Below are 10,706 nucleotides of genomic sequence, written 5' to 3' on the forward strand. Positions count from 1 at the left end.
GATCCCAGGTCGGCCTTTCACCGTACTCCCTACCTCTTGGCCCTCGTTCCTTCTCCCGTTCTCCATCTAACCCCTTGGCTCTGGGGTTTCCGCTCTCCCTCTCTCACTCTCTCTCCTGCTCCCTGGCCGAGCCGCCTGGGAGGACGAGGGTCGAGGGGGAAGGCAACGGTCGGGCTGGGGCACACCGCACGGTGAGAACCCCCTTCGCCTGCCTCCACACCTCTGTCATCCTCCCCACTGACGTAGGGGCTCGGGAAAAGACTGGAAATCGCGAAGCTCGGCAGTGGCGCGGAGAGGCCACCCACCGCCGCCGCTGTCGCCACCGCCGCGGAGGCCGCCCTTTCGGACACGAGGGGCAGCGCGAGCCTCCGCTGGCCGGGTACGCATCTGGAAGAAAAGGGCCGCCCTCGGAGAAGATCGCTGTGCTTCCCCGCACAGGGAGCGATTCGGACGACGGGCCCCCACGCCTGGCTGGGTGGGCGCCCCGCCGTTCGCCCGTACGGGTCGTCGGACCACTGCCTTCGCTCGGTTCGGGTCAAACTCCCCACGGCTCGGCCACCTCCGCAGACGGGAGGCGAGGCCGGCATGCGCGCCCAAAGATAGGTGTCGGAAGCCCGGGGGTAGAGGAGGAAGGGGACCGCTCACCTTAAGCCAGCGCGGGCTCCAAAGCCCGGGCCGAGCGAGCGGCGCCACCTCCCCACCCGGGAGCGCTGCGCCAGATCGATCGGAGGAAGAGCAGGGGTGCATGTAGGGACTTGCCCAAGTACGGAGGCTGCAAACCCCTGTCGTCGGGAGATACGTGCCCACGAGTCCTGGAAGCGCGACTCGGGTACAGGCGCCCTTGCGGGGGGGTACTGGATGTGGAACAGCACTGGGGTCGAAGCCACAAAAGCATCCGCCCTCATGGAGCCTCTCCTCGGCCTAAAAATCCAGATTTTAGCCTTGACGGCGCCCCCATGTGGAGAACCAGGGCCCGCGGGGGGGTCTGGCCAGGCTCACTTCAACCCAGGAACACCTCTCTGACTTGGGATAGGCGACCGGCAAAAGTCCCCCCACGCAGCTGCGGAAGCCTGGGTTCAGCCAAGGTGCAGACCTCCAGCCGAACAGGGACTCATAGCCAAAACGCATACCCAGGCCTACGGAGGTGAAAACCAGCTTAAATGAGTCGAAATGTGTCGGGGCTGAGAGGTACCTCTCTCTCATATATTCTGCCGGTGGTGTGCAAAACTGGGTCTTTGCATGGAGTGTCACCCTATACCCACTTTAGGGACGCATGCAAAAAAGTGCCCGATCGCCTGGAACTGTCAGGCGGATTCGGCTCCCTGGAATTTCCTCATTCTGGTTCTTTTTCACTTTTTGTCTCTTTTGCGACATCTAGTGGGCAGGCTGCATTACTGCAACCGGGGACACCTCAAAACGCTTGGAACTGGGGAGCGGGCTCAATTTACAAACGTTTTGCGGGTCCTGGAAGTCAAAATTGTGACTTCTGAAAACGACTAAGTATCAAGGACTCATCGCGCGAATCGCTCTGGAACTGAAATCGGATGCGCGCACTGACATGCTCCCCTCTCTGGAAGTCTGACACAAGTTGAAAAATTTTCTAAGTCCCCAAAAATTTTTTTTTTCAACTTTTTTTCAATTTTCCCCCTGTGGGATATATATTTTACCCACACTTTTGGAGCCCTCCTGGGATGCCCTCTAACATACTAGAACCTCATTTTGTGGAAGTTTTCACAAAATTGTGAAATTTTCAAAAAAGTCAGAAATTTTGCAAAAACGACTAAGTATCAAGGACTCATCGCGCGAATCGCTCTGGAACTGAAATCGGATGCGCGCACTGACACGCTCCCCTGTCTGGAAGTCTGACAAAAGTTGAAAAATTTTCTAAGTCCCCAAAAATTTTTTTTTTCAACTTTTTTTCAATTTTCCCCCTGTGGGATATATATTTTACCCACACTTTTGGAGCCCTCCTGGGATGCCCTCTAACATACTAGAACCTCATTTTGTGGAAGTTTTCACAAAATTGTGAAATTTTCAAAAAGTCAGAAATTTTGCCAAAAACGACTAAGTATCAAGGACTCATCGCGCGAATCGCTCTGGAACTGAAATCGGATGCGCGCACTGACACGCTCCCCTGTCTGGAAGTCTGACAAAAGTTGAAAAATTTTCTAAGTCCCCAAAAATTTTTTTTTTCAACTTTTTTTCAATTTTCCCCCTGTGGGATATATATTTTACCCACACTTTTGGAGCCCTCCTGGGATGCCCTCTAACATACTAGAACCTCATTTTGTGGAAGTTTTCACAAAATTGTGAAATTTTCAAAAAAGTCAGAAATTTTGCAAAAACGACTAAGTATCAAGGACTCATCGCGCGAATCGCTCTGGAACTGAAATCGGATGCGCGCACTGACATGCTCCCCTCTCTGGAAGTCTGACACATGTGTGAAAATTTTCTAAGTCCCCAAAAATTTTTTTTTTCAACTTTTTTTCAATTTTCCCCCTGTGGGATATATATTTTACCCACACTTTTGGAGCCCTCCTGGGATGCCCTCTAACATACTAGAACCTCATTTTGTGGAAGTTTTCACAAAATTGTGAAATTTTCAAAAAGTCAGAAATTTTGCCAAAAACGACTAAGTATCAAGGACTCATCGCGCGAATCGCTCTGGAACTGAAATCGGATGCGCGCACTGACACGCTCCCCTGTCTGGAAGTCTGACACATGTGTGAAAATTTTCTAAGTCCCCAAAAATTTTTTTTTTCAACTTTTTTTCAATTTTCCCCCTGTGGGATATATATTTTACCCACACTTTTGGAGCCCTCCTGGGATGCCCTCTAACATACTAGAACCTCATTTTGTGGAAGTTTTCACAAAATTGTGAAATTTTCAAAAAGTCAGAAATTTTGCCAAAAACGACTAAGTATCAAGGACTCATCGCGCGAATCGCTCTGGAACTGAAATCGGATGCGCGCACTGACACGCTCCCCTGTCTGGAAGTCTGACACATGTGTGAAAATTTTCTAAGTCCCCAAAAATTTTTTTTTTCAACTTTTTTTCAATTTTCCCCCTGTGGGATATATATTTTACCCACACTTTTGGAGCCCTCCTGGGATGCCCTCTAACATACTAGAACCTCATTTTGTGGAAGTTTTCACAAAATTGTGAAATTTTCCAAAAAGTCAGAAATTTTGCAAAAACGACTAAGTATCAAGGACTCATCGCGCGAATCGCTCTGGAACTGAAATCGGATGCGCGCACTGACACGCTCCCCTGTCTGGAAGTCTGACAAAAGTTGAAAAATTTTCTAAGTCCCCAAAAATTTTTTTTTTCAACTTTTTTTCAATTTTCCCCCTGTGGGATATATATTTTACCCACACTTTTGGAGCCCTCCTGGGATGCCCTCTAACATACTAGAACCTCATTTTGTGGAAGTTTTCACAAAATTGTGAAATTTTCCAAAAAGTCAGAAATTTTGCAAAAACGACTAAGTATCAAGGACTCATCGCGCGAATCGCTCTGGAACTGAAATCGGATGCGCGCACTGACATGCTCCCCTCTCTGGAAGTCTGACACATGTGTGAAAATTTTCTAAGTCCCCAAAAATTTTTTTTTTCAACTTTTTTTCAATTTTCCCCCTGTGGGATATATATTTTACCCACACTTTTGGAGCCCTCCTGGGATGCCCTCTAACATACTAGAACCTCATTTTGTGGAAGTTTTCACAAAATTGTGAAATTTTCAAAAAGTCAGAAATTTTGCCAAAAACGACTAAGTATCAAGGACTCATCGCGCGAATCGCTCTGGAACTGAAATCGGATGCGCGCACTGACACGCTCCCCTGTCTGGAAGTCTGACACATGTGTGAAAATTTTCTAAGTCCCCAAAAATTTTTTTTTTCAACTTTTTTTCAATTTTCCCCCTGTGGGATATATATTTTACCCACACTTTTGGAGCCCTCCTGGGATGCCCTCTAACATACTAGAACCTCATTTTGTGGAAGTTTTCACAAAATTGTGAAATTTTCAAAAAGTCAGAAATTTTGCCAAAAACGACTAAGTATCAAGGACTCATCGCGCGAATCGCTCTGGAACTGAAATCGGATGCGCGCACTGACACGCTCCCCTGTCTGGAAGTCTGACAAAAGTTGAAAAATTTTCTAAGTCCCCAAAAATTTTTTTTTTCAACTTTTTTTCAATTTTCCCCCTGTGGGATATATATTTTACCCACACTTTTGGAGCCCTCCTGGGATGCCCTCTAACATACTAGAACCTCATTTTGTGGAAGTTTTCACAAAATTGTGAAATTTTCAAAAAAGTCAGAAATTTTGCAAAAACGACTAAGTATCAAGGACTCATCGCGCGAATCGCTCTGGAACTGAAATCGGATGCGCGCACTGACATGCTCCCCTCTCTGGAAGTCTGACACATGTGTGAAAATTTTCTAAGTCCCCAAAAATTTTTTTTTTCAACTTTTTTTCAATTTTCCCCCTGTGGGATATATATTTTACCCACACTTTTGGAGCCCTCCTGGGATGCCCTCTAACATACTAGAACCTCATTTTGTGGAAGTTTTCACAAAATTGTGAAATTTTCAAAAAGTCAGAAATTTTGCCAAAAACGACTAAGTATCAAGGACTCATCGCGCGAATCGCTCTGGAACTGAAATCGGATGCGCGCACTGACACGCTCCCCTGTCTGGAAGTCTGACACATGTGTGAAAATTTTCTAAGTCCCCAAAAATTTTTTTTTTCAACTTTTTTTCAATTTTCCCCCTGTGGGATATATATTTTACCCACACTTTTGGAGCCCTCCTGGGATGCCCTCTAACATACTAGAACCTCATTTTGTGGAAGTTTTCACAAAATTGTGAAATTTTCAAAAAGTCAGAAATTTTGCCAAAAACGACTAAGTATCAAGGACTCATCGCGCGAATCGCTCTGGAACTGAAATCGGATGCGCGCACTGACACGCTCCCCTGTCTGGAAGTCTGACAAAAGTTGAAAAATTTTCTAAGTCCCCAAAAATTTTTTTTTTCAACTTTTTTTCAATTTTCCCCCTGTGGGATATATATTTTACCCACACTTTTGGAGCCCTCCTGGGATGCCCTCTAACATACTAGAACCTCATTTTGTGGAAGTTTTCACAAAATTGTGAAATTTTCCAAAAAGTCAGAAATTTTGCAAAAACGACTAAGTATCAAGGACTCATCGCGCGAATCGCTCTGGAACTGAAATCGGATGCGCGCACTGACATGCTCCCCTCTCTGGAAGTCTGACACATGTGTGAAAATTTTCTAAGTCCCCAAAAATTTTTTTTTTCAACTTTTTTTCAATTTTCCCCCTGTGGGATATATATTTTACCCACACTTTTGGAGCCCTCCTGGGATGCCCTCTAACATACTAGAACCTCATTTTGTGGAAGTTTTCACAAAATTGTGAAATTTTCAAAAAGTCAGAAATTTTGCCAAAAACGACTAAGTATCAAGGACTCATCGCGCGAATCGCTCTGGAACTGAAATCGGATGCGCGCACTGACACGCTCCCCTGTCTGGAAGTCTGACAAAAGTTGAAAAATTTTCTAAGTCCCCAAAAATTTTTTTTTTTCAACTTTTTTTCAATTTTCCCCCTGTGGGATATATATTTTACCCACACTTTTGGAGCCCTCCTGGGATGCCCTCTAACATACTAGAACCTCATTTTGTGGAAGTTTTCACAAAATTGTGAAATTTTCAAAAAGTCAGAAATTTTGCCAAAAACGACTAAGTATCAAGGACTCATCGCGCGAATCGCTCTGGAACTGAAATCGGATGCGCGCACTGACACGCTCCCCTGTCTGGAAGTCTGACACATGTGTGAAAATTTTCTAAGTCCCCAAAAATTTTTTTTTTCAACTTTTTTTCAATTTTCCCCCTGTGGGATATATATTTTACCCACACTTTTGGAGCCCTCCTGGGATGCCCTCTAACATACTAGAACCTCATTTTGTGGAAGTTTTCACAAAATTGTGAAATTTTCCAAAAAGTCAGAAATTTTGCAAAAACGACTAAGTATCAAGGACTCATCGCGCGAATCGCTCTGGAACTGAAATCGGATGCGCGCACTGACACGCTCCCCTGTCTGGAAGTCTGACAAAAGTTGAAAAATTTTCTAAGTCCCCAAAAATTTTTTTTTTCAACTTTTTTTCAATTTTCCCCCTGTGGGATATATATTTTACCCACACTTTTGGAGCCCTCCTGGGATGCCCTCTAACATACTAGAACCTCATTTTGTGGAAGTTTTCACAAAATTGTGAAATTTTCCAAAAGTCAGAAATTTTGCCAAAAACGACTAAGTATCAAGGACTCATCGCGCGAATCGCTCTGGAACTGAAATCGGATGCGCGCACTGACACGCTCCCCTGTCTGGAAGTCTGACAAAAGTTGAAAAATTTTCTAAGTCCCCAAAAATTTTTTTTTTCAACTTTTTTTCAATTTTCCCCCTGTGGGATATATATTTTACCCACACTTTTGGAGCCCTCCTGGGATGCCCTCTAACATACTAGAACCTCATTTTGTGGAAGTTTTCACAAAATTGTGAAATTTTCCAAAAAGTCAGAAATTTTGCAAAAACGACTAAGTATCAAGGACTCATCGCGCGAATCGCTCTGGAACTGAAATCGGATGCGCGCACTGACACGCTCCCCTGTCTGGAAGTCTGACAAAAGTTGAAAAATTTTCTAAGTCCCCAAAAATTTTTTTTTTCAACTTTTTTTCAATTTTCCCCCTGTGGGATATATATTTTACCCACACTTTTGGAGCCCTCCTGGGATGCCCTCTAACATACTAGAACCTCATTTTGTGGAAGTTTTCACAAAATTGTGAAATTTTCCAAAAAGTCAGAAATTTTGCAAAAACGACTAAGTATCAAGGACTCATCGCGCGAATCGCTCTGGAACTGAAATCGGATGCGCGCACTGACACGCTCCCCTGTCTGGAAGTCTGACAAAAGTTGAAAAATTTTCTAAGTCCCCAAAAATTTTTTTTTTCAACTTTTTTTCAATTTTCCCCCTGTGGGATATATATTTTACCCACACTTTTGGAGCCCTCCTGGGATGCCCTCTAACATACTAGAACCTCATTTTGTGGAAGTTTTCACAAAATTGTGAAATTTTCAAAAAGTCAGAAATTTTGCCAAAAACGACTAAGTATCAAGGACTCATCGCGCGAATCGCTCTGGAACTGAAATCGGATGCGCGCACTGACACGCTCCCCTGTCTGGAAGTCTGACAAAAGTTGAAAAATTTTCTAAGTCCCCAAAAATTTTTTTTTTCAACTTTTTTTCAATTTTCCCCCTGTGGGATATATATTTTACCCACACTTTTGGAGCCCTCCTGGGATGCCCTCTAACATACTAGAACCTCATTTTGTGGAAGTTTTCACAAAATTGTGAAATTTTCAAAAAAGTCAGAAATTTTGCAAAAACGACTAAGTATCAAGGACTCATCGCGCGAATCGCTCTGGAACTGAAATCGGATGCGCGCACTGACATGCTCCCCTCTCTGGAAGTCTGACACATGTGTGAAAATTTTCTAAGTCCCCAAAAATTTTTTTTTTCAACTTTTTTTCAATTTTCCCCCTGTGGGATATATATTTTACCCACACTTTTGGAGCCCTCCTGGGATGCCCTCTAACATACTAGAACCTCATTTTGTGGAAGTTTTCACAAAATTGTGAAATTTTCAAAAAGTCAGAAATTTTGCCAAAAACGACTAAGTATCAAGGACTCATCGCGCGAATCGCTCTGGAACTGAAATCGGATGCGCGCACTGACACGCTCCCCTGTCTGGAAGTCTGACACATGTGTGAAAATTTTCTAAGTCCCCAAAAATTTTTTTTTTCAACTTTTTTTCAATTTTCCCCCTGTGGGATATATATTTTACCCACACTTTTGGAGCCCTCCTGGGATGCCCTCTAACATACTAGAACCTCATTTTGTGGAAGTTTTCACAAAATTGTGAAATTTTCAAAAAGTCAGAAATTTTGCCAAAAACGACTAAGTATCAAGGACTCATCGCGCGAATCGCTCTGGAACTGAAATCGGATGCGCGCACTGACACGCTCCCCTGTCTGGAAGTCTGACACATGTGTGAAAATTTTCTAAGTCCCCAAAAATTTTTTTTTTCAACTTTTTTTCAATTTTCCCCCTGTGGGATATATATTTTACCCACACTTTTGGAGCCCTCCTGGGATGCCCTCTAACATACTAGAACCTCATTTTGTGGAAGTTTTCACAAAATTGTGAAATTTTCCAAAAAGTCAGAAATTTTGCAAAAACGACTAAGTATCAAGGACTCATCGCGCGAATCGCTCTGGAACTGAAATCGGATGCGCGCACTGACACGCTCCCCTGTCTGGAAGTCTGACAAAAGTTGAAAAATTTTCTAAGTCCCCAAAAATTTTTTTTTTCAACTTTTTTTCAATTTTCCCCCTGTGGGATATATATTTTACCCACACTTTTGGAGCCCTCCTGGGATGCCCTCTAACATACTAGAACCTCATTTTGTGGAAGTTTTCACAAAATTGTGAAATTTTCCAAAAAGTCAGAAATTTTGCAAAAACGACTAAGTATCAAGGACTCATCGCGCGAATCGCTCTGGAACTGAAATCGGATGCGCGCACTGACATGCTCCCCTCTCTGGAAGTCTGACACATGTGTGAAAATTTTCTAAGTCCCCAAAAATTTTTTTTTTCAACTTTTTTTCAATTTTCCCCCTGTGGGATATATATTTTACCCACACTTTTGGAGCCCTCCTGGGATGCCCTCTAACATACTAGAACCTCATTTTGTGGAAGTTTTCACAAAATTGTGAAATTTTCAAAAAGTCAGAAATTTTGCCAAAAACGACTAAGTATCAAGGACTCATCGCGCGAATCGCTCTGGAACTGAAATCGGATGCGCGCACTGACACGCTCCCCTGTCTGGAAGTCTGACACATGTGTGAAAATTTTCTAAGTCCCCAAAAATTTTTTTTTTCAACTTTTTTTCAATTTTCCCCCTGTGGGATATATATTTTACCCACACTTTTGGAGCCCTCCTGGGATGCCCTCTAACATACTAGAACCTCATTTTGTGGAAGTTTTCACAAAATTGTGAAATTTTCAAAAAGTCAGAAATTTTGCCAAAAACGACTAAGTATCAAGGACTCATCGCGCGAATCGCTCTGGAACTGAAATCGGATGCGCGCACTGACACGCTCCCCTGTCTGGAAGTCTGACAAAAGTTGAAAAATTTTCTAAGTCCCCAAAAATTTTTTTTTTCAACTTTTTTTCAATTTTCCCCCTGTGGGATATATATTTTACCCACACTTTTGGAGCCCTCCTGGGATGCCCTCTAACATACTAGAACCTCATTTTGTGGAAGTTTTCACAAAATTGTGAAATTTTCAAAAAAGTCAGAAATTTTGCAAAAACGACTAAGTATCAAGGACTCATCGCGCGAATCGCTCTGGAACTGAAATCGGATGCGCGCACTGACATGCTCCCCTCTCTGGAAGTCTGACACATGTGTGAAAATTTTCTAAGTCCCCAAAAATTTTTTTTTTCAACTTTTTTTCAATTTTCCCCCTGTGGGATATATATTTTACCCACACTTTTGGAGCCCTCCTGGGATGCCCTCTAACATACTAGAACCTCATTTTGTGGAAGTTTTCACAAAATTGTGAAATTTTCAAAAAGTCAGAAATTTTGCCAAAAACGACTAAGTATCAAGGACTCATCGCGCGAATCGCTCTGGAACTGAAATCGGATGCGCGCACTGACACGCTCCCCTGTCTGGAAGTCTGACACATGTGTGAAAATTTTCTAAGTCCCCAAAAATTTTTTTTTTCAACTTTTTTTCAATTTTCCCCCTGTGGGATATATATTTTACCCACACTTTTGGAGCCCTCCTGGGATGCCCTCTAACATACTAGAACCTCATTTTGTGGAAGTTTTCACAAAATTGTGAAATTTTCAAAAAGTCAGAAATTTTGCCAAAAACGACTAAGTATCAAGGACTCATCGCGCGAATCGCTCTGGAACTGAAATCGGATGCGCGCACTGACACGCTCCCCTGTCTGGAAGTCTGACAAAAGTTGAAAAATTTTCTAAGTCCCCAAAAATTTTTTTTTTCAACTTTTTTTCAATTTTCCCCCTGTGGGATATATATTTTACCCACACTTTTGGAGCCCTCCTGGGATGCCCTCTAACATACTAGAACCTCATTTTGTGGAAGTTTTCACAAAATTGTGAAATTTTCCAAAAAGTCAGAAATTTTGCAAAAACGACTAAGTATCAAGGACTCATCGCGCGAATCGCTCTGGAACTGAAATCGGATGCGCGCACTGACATGCTCCCCTCTCTGGAAGTCTGACACATGTGTGAAAATTTTCTAAGTCCCCAAAAATTTTTTTTTTCAACTTTTTTTCAATTTTCCCCCTGTGGGATATATATTTTACCCACACTTTTGGAGCCCTCCTGGGATGCCCTCTAACATACTAGAACCTCATTTTGTGGAAGTTTTCACAAAATTGTGAAATTTTCAAAAAGTCAGAAATTTTGCCAAAAACGACTAAGTATCAAGGACTCATCGCGCGAATCGCTCTGGAACTGAAATCGGATGCGCGCACTGACACGCTCCCCTGTCTGGAAGTCTGACAAAAGTTGAAAAATTTTCTAAGTCCCCAAAAATT

Source organism: Phyllobates terribilis, unplaced genomic scaffold, assembly GCF_046119375.1.
Source record: "Phyllobates terribilis strain yellow unplaced genomic scaffold, ASM4611937v1 Scaffold_8933__1_contigs__length_24674, whole genome shotgun sequence".
Taxonomy (NCBI): domain Eukaryota; kingdom Metazoa; phylum Chordata; class Amphibia; order Anura; family Dendrobatidae; genus Phyllobates; species Phyllobates terribilis.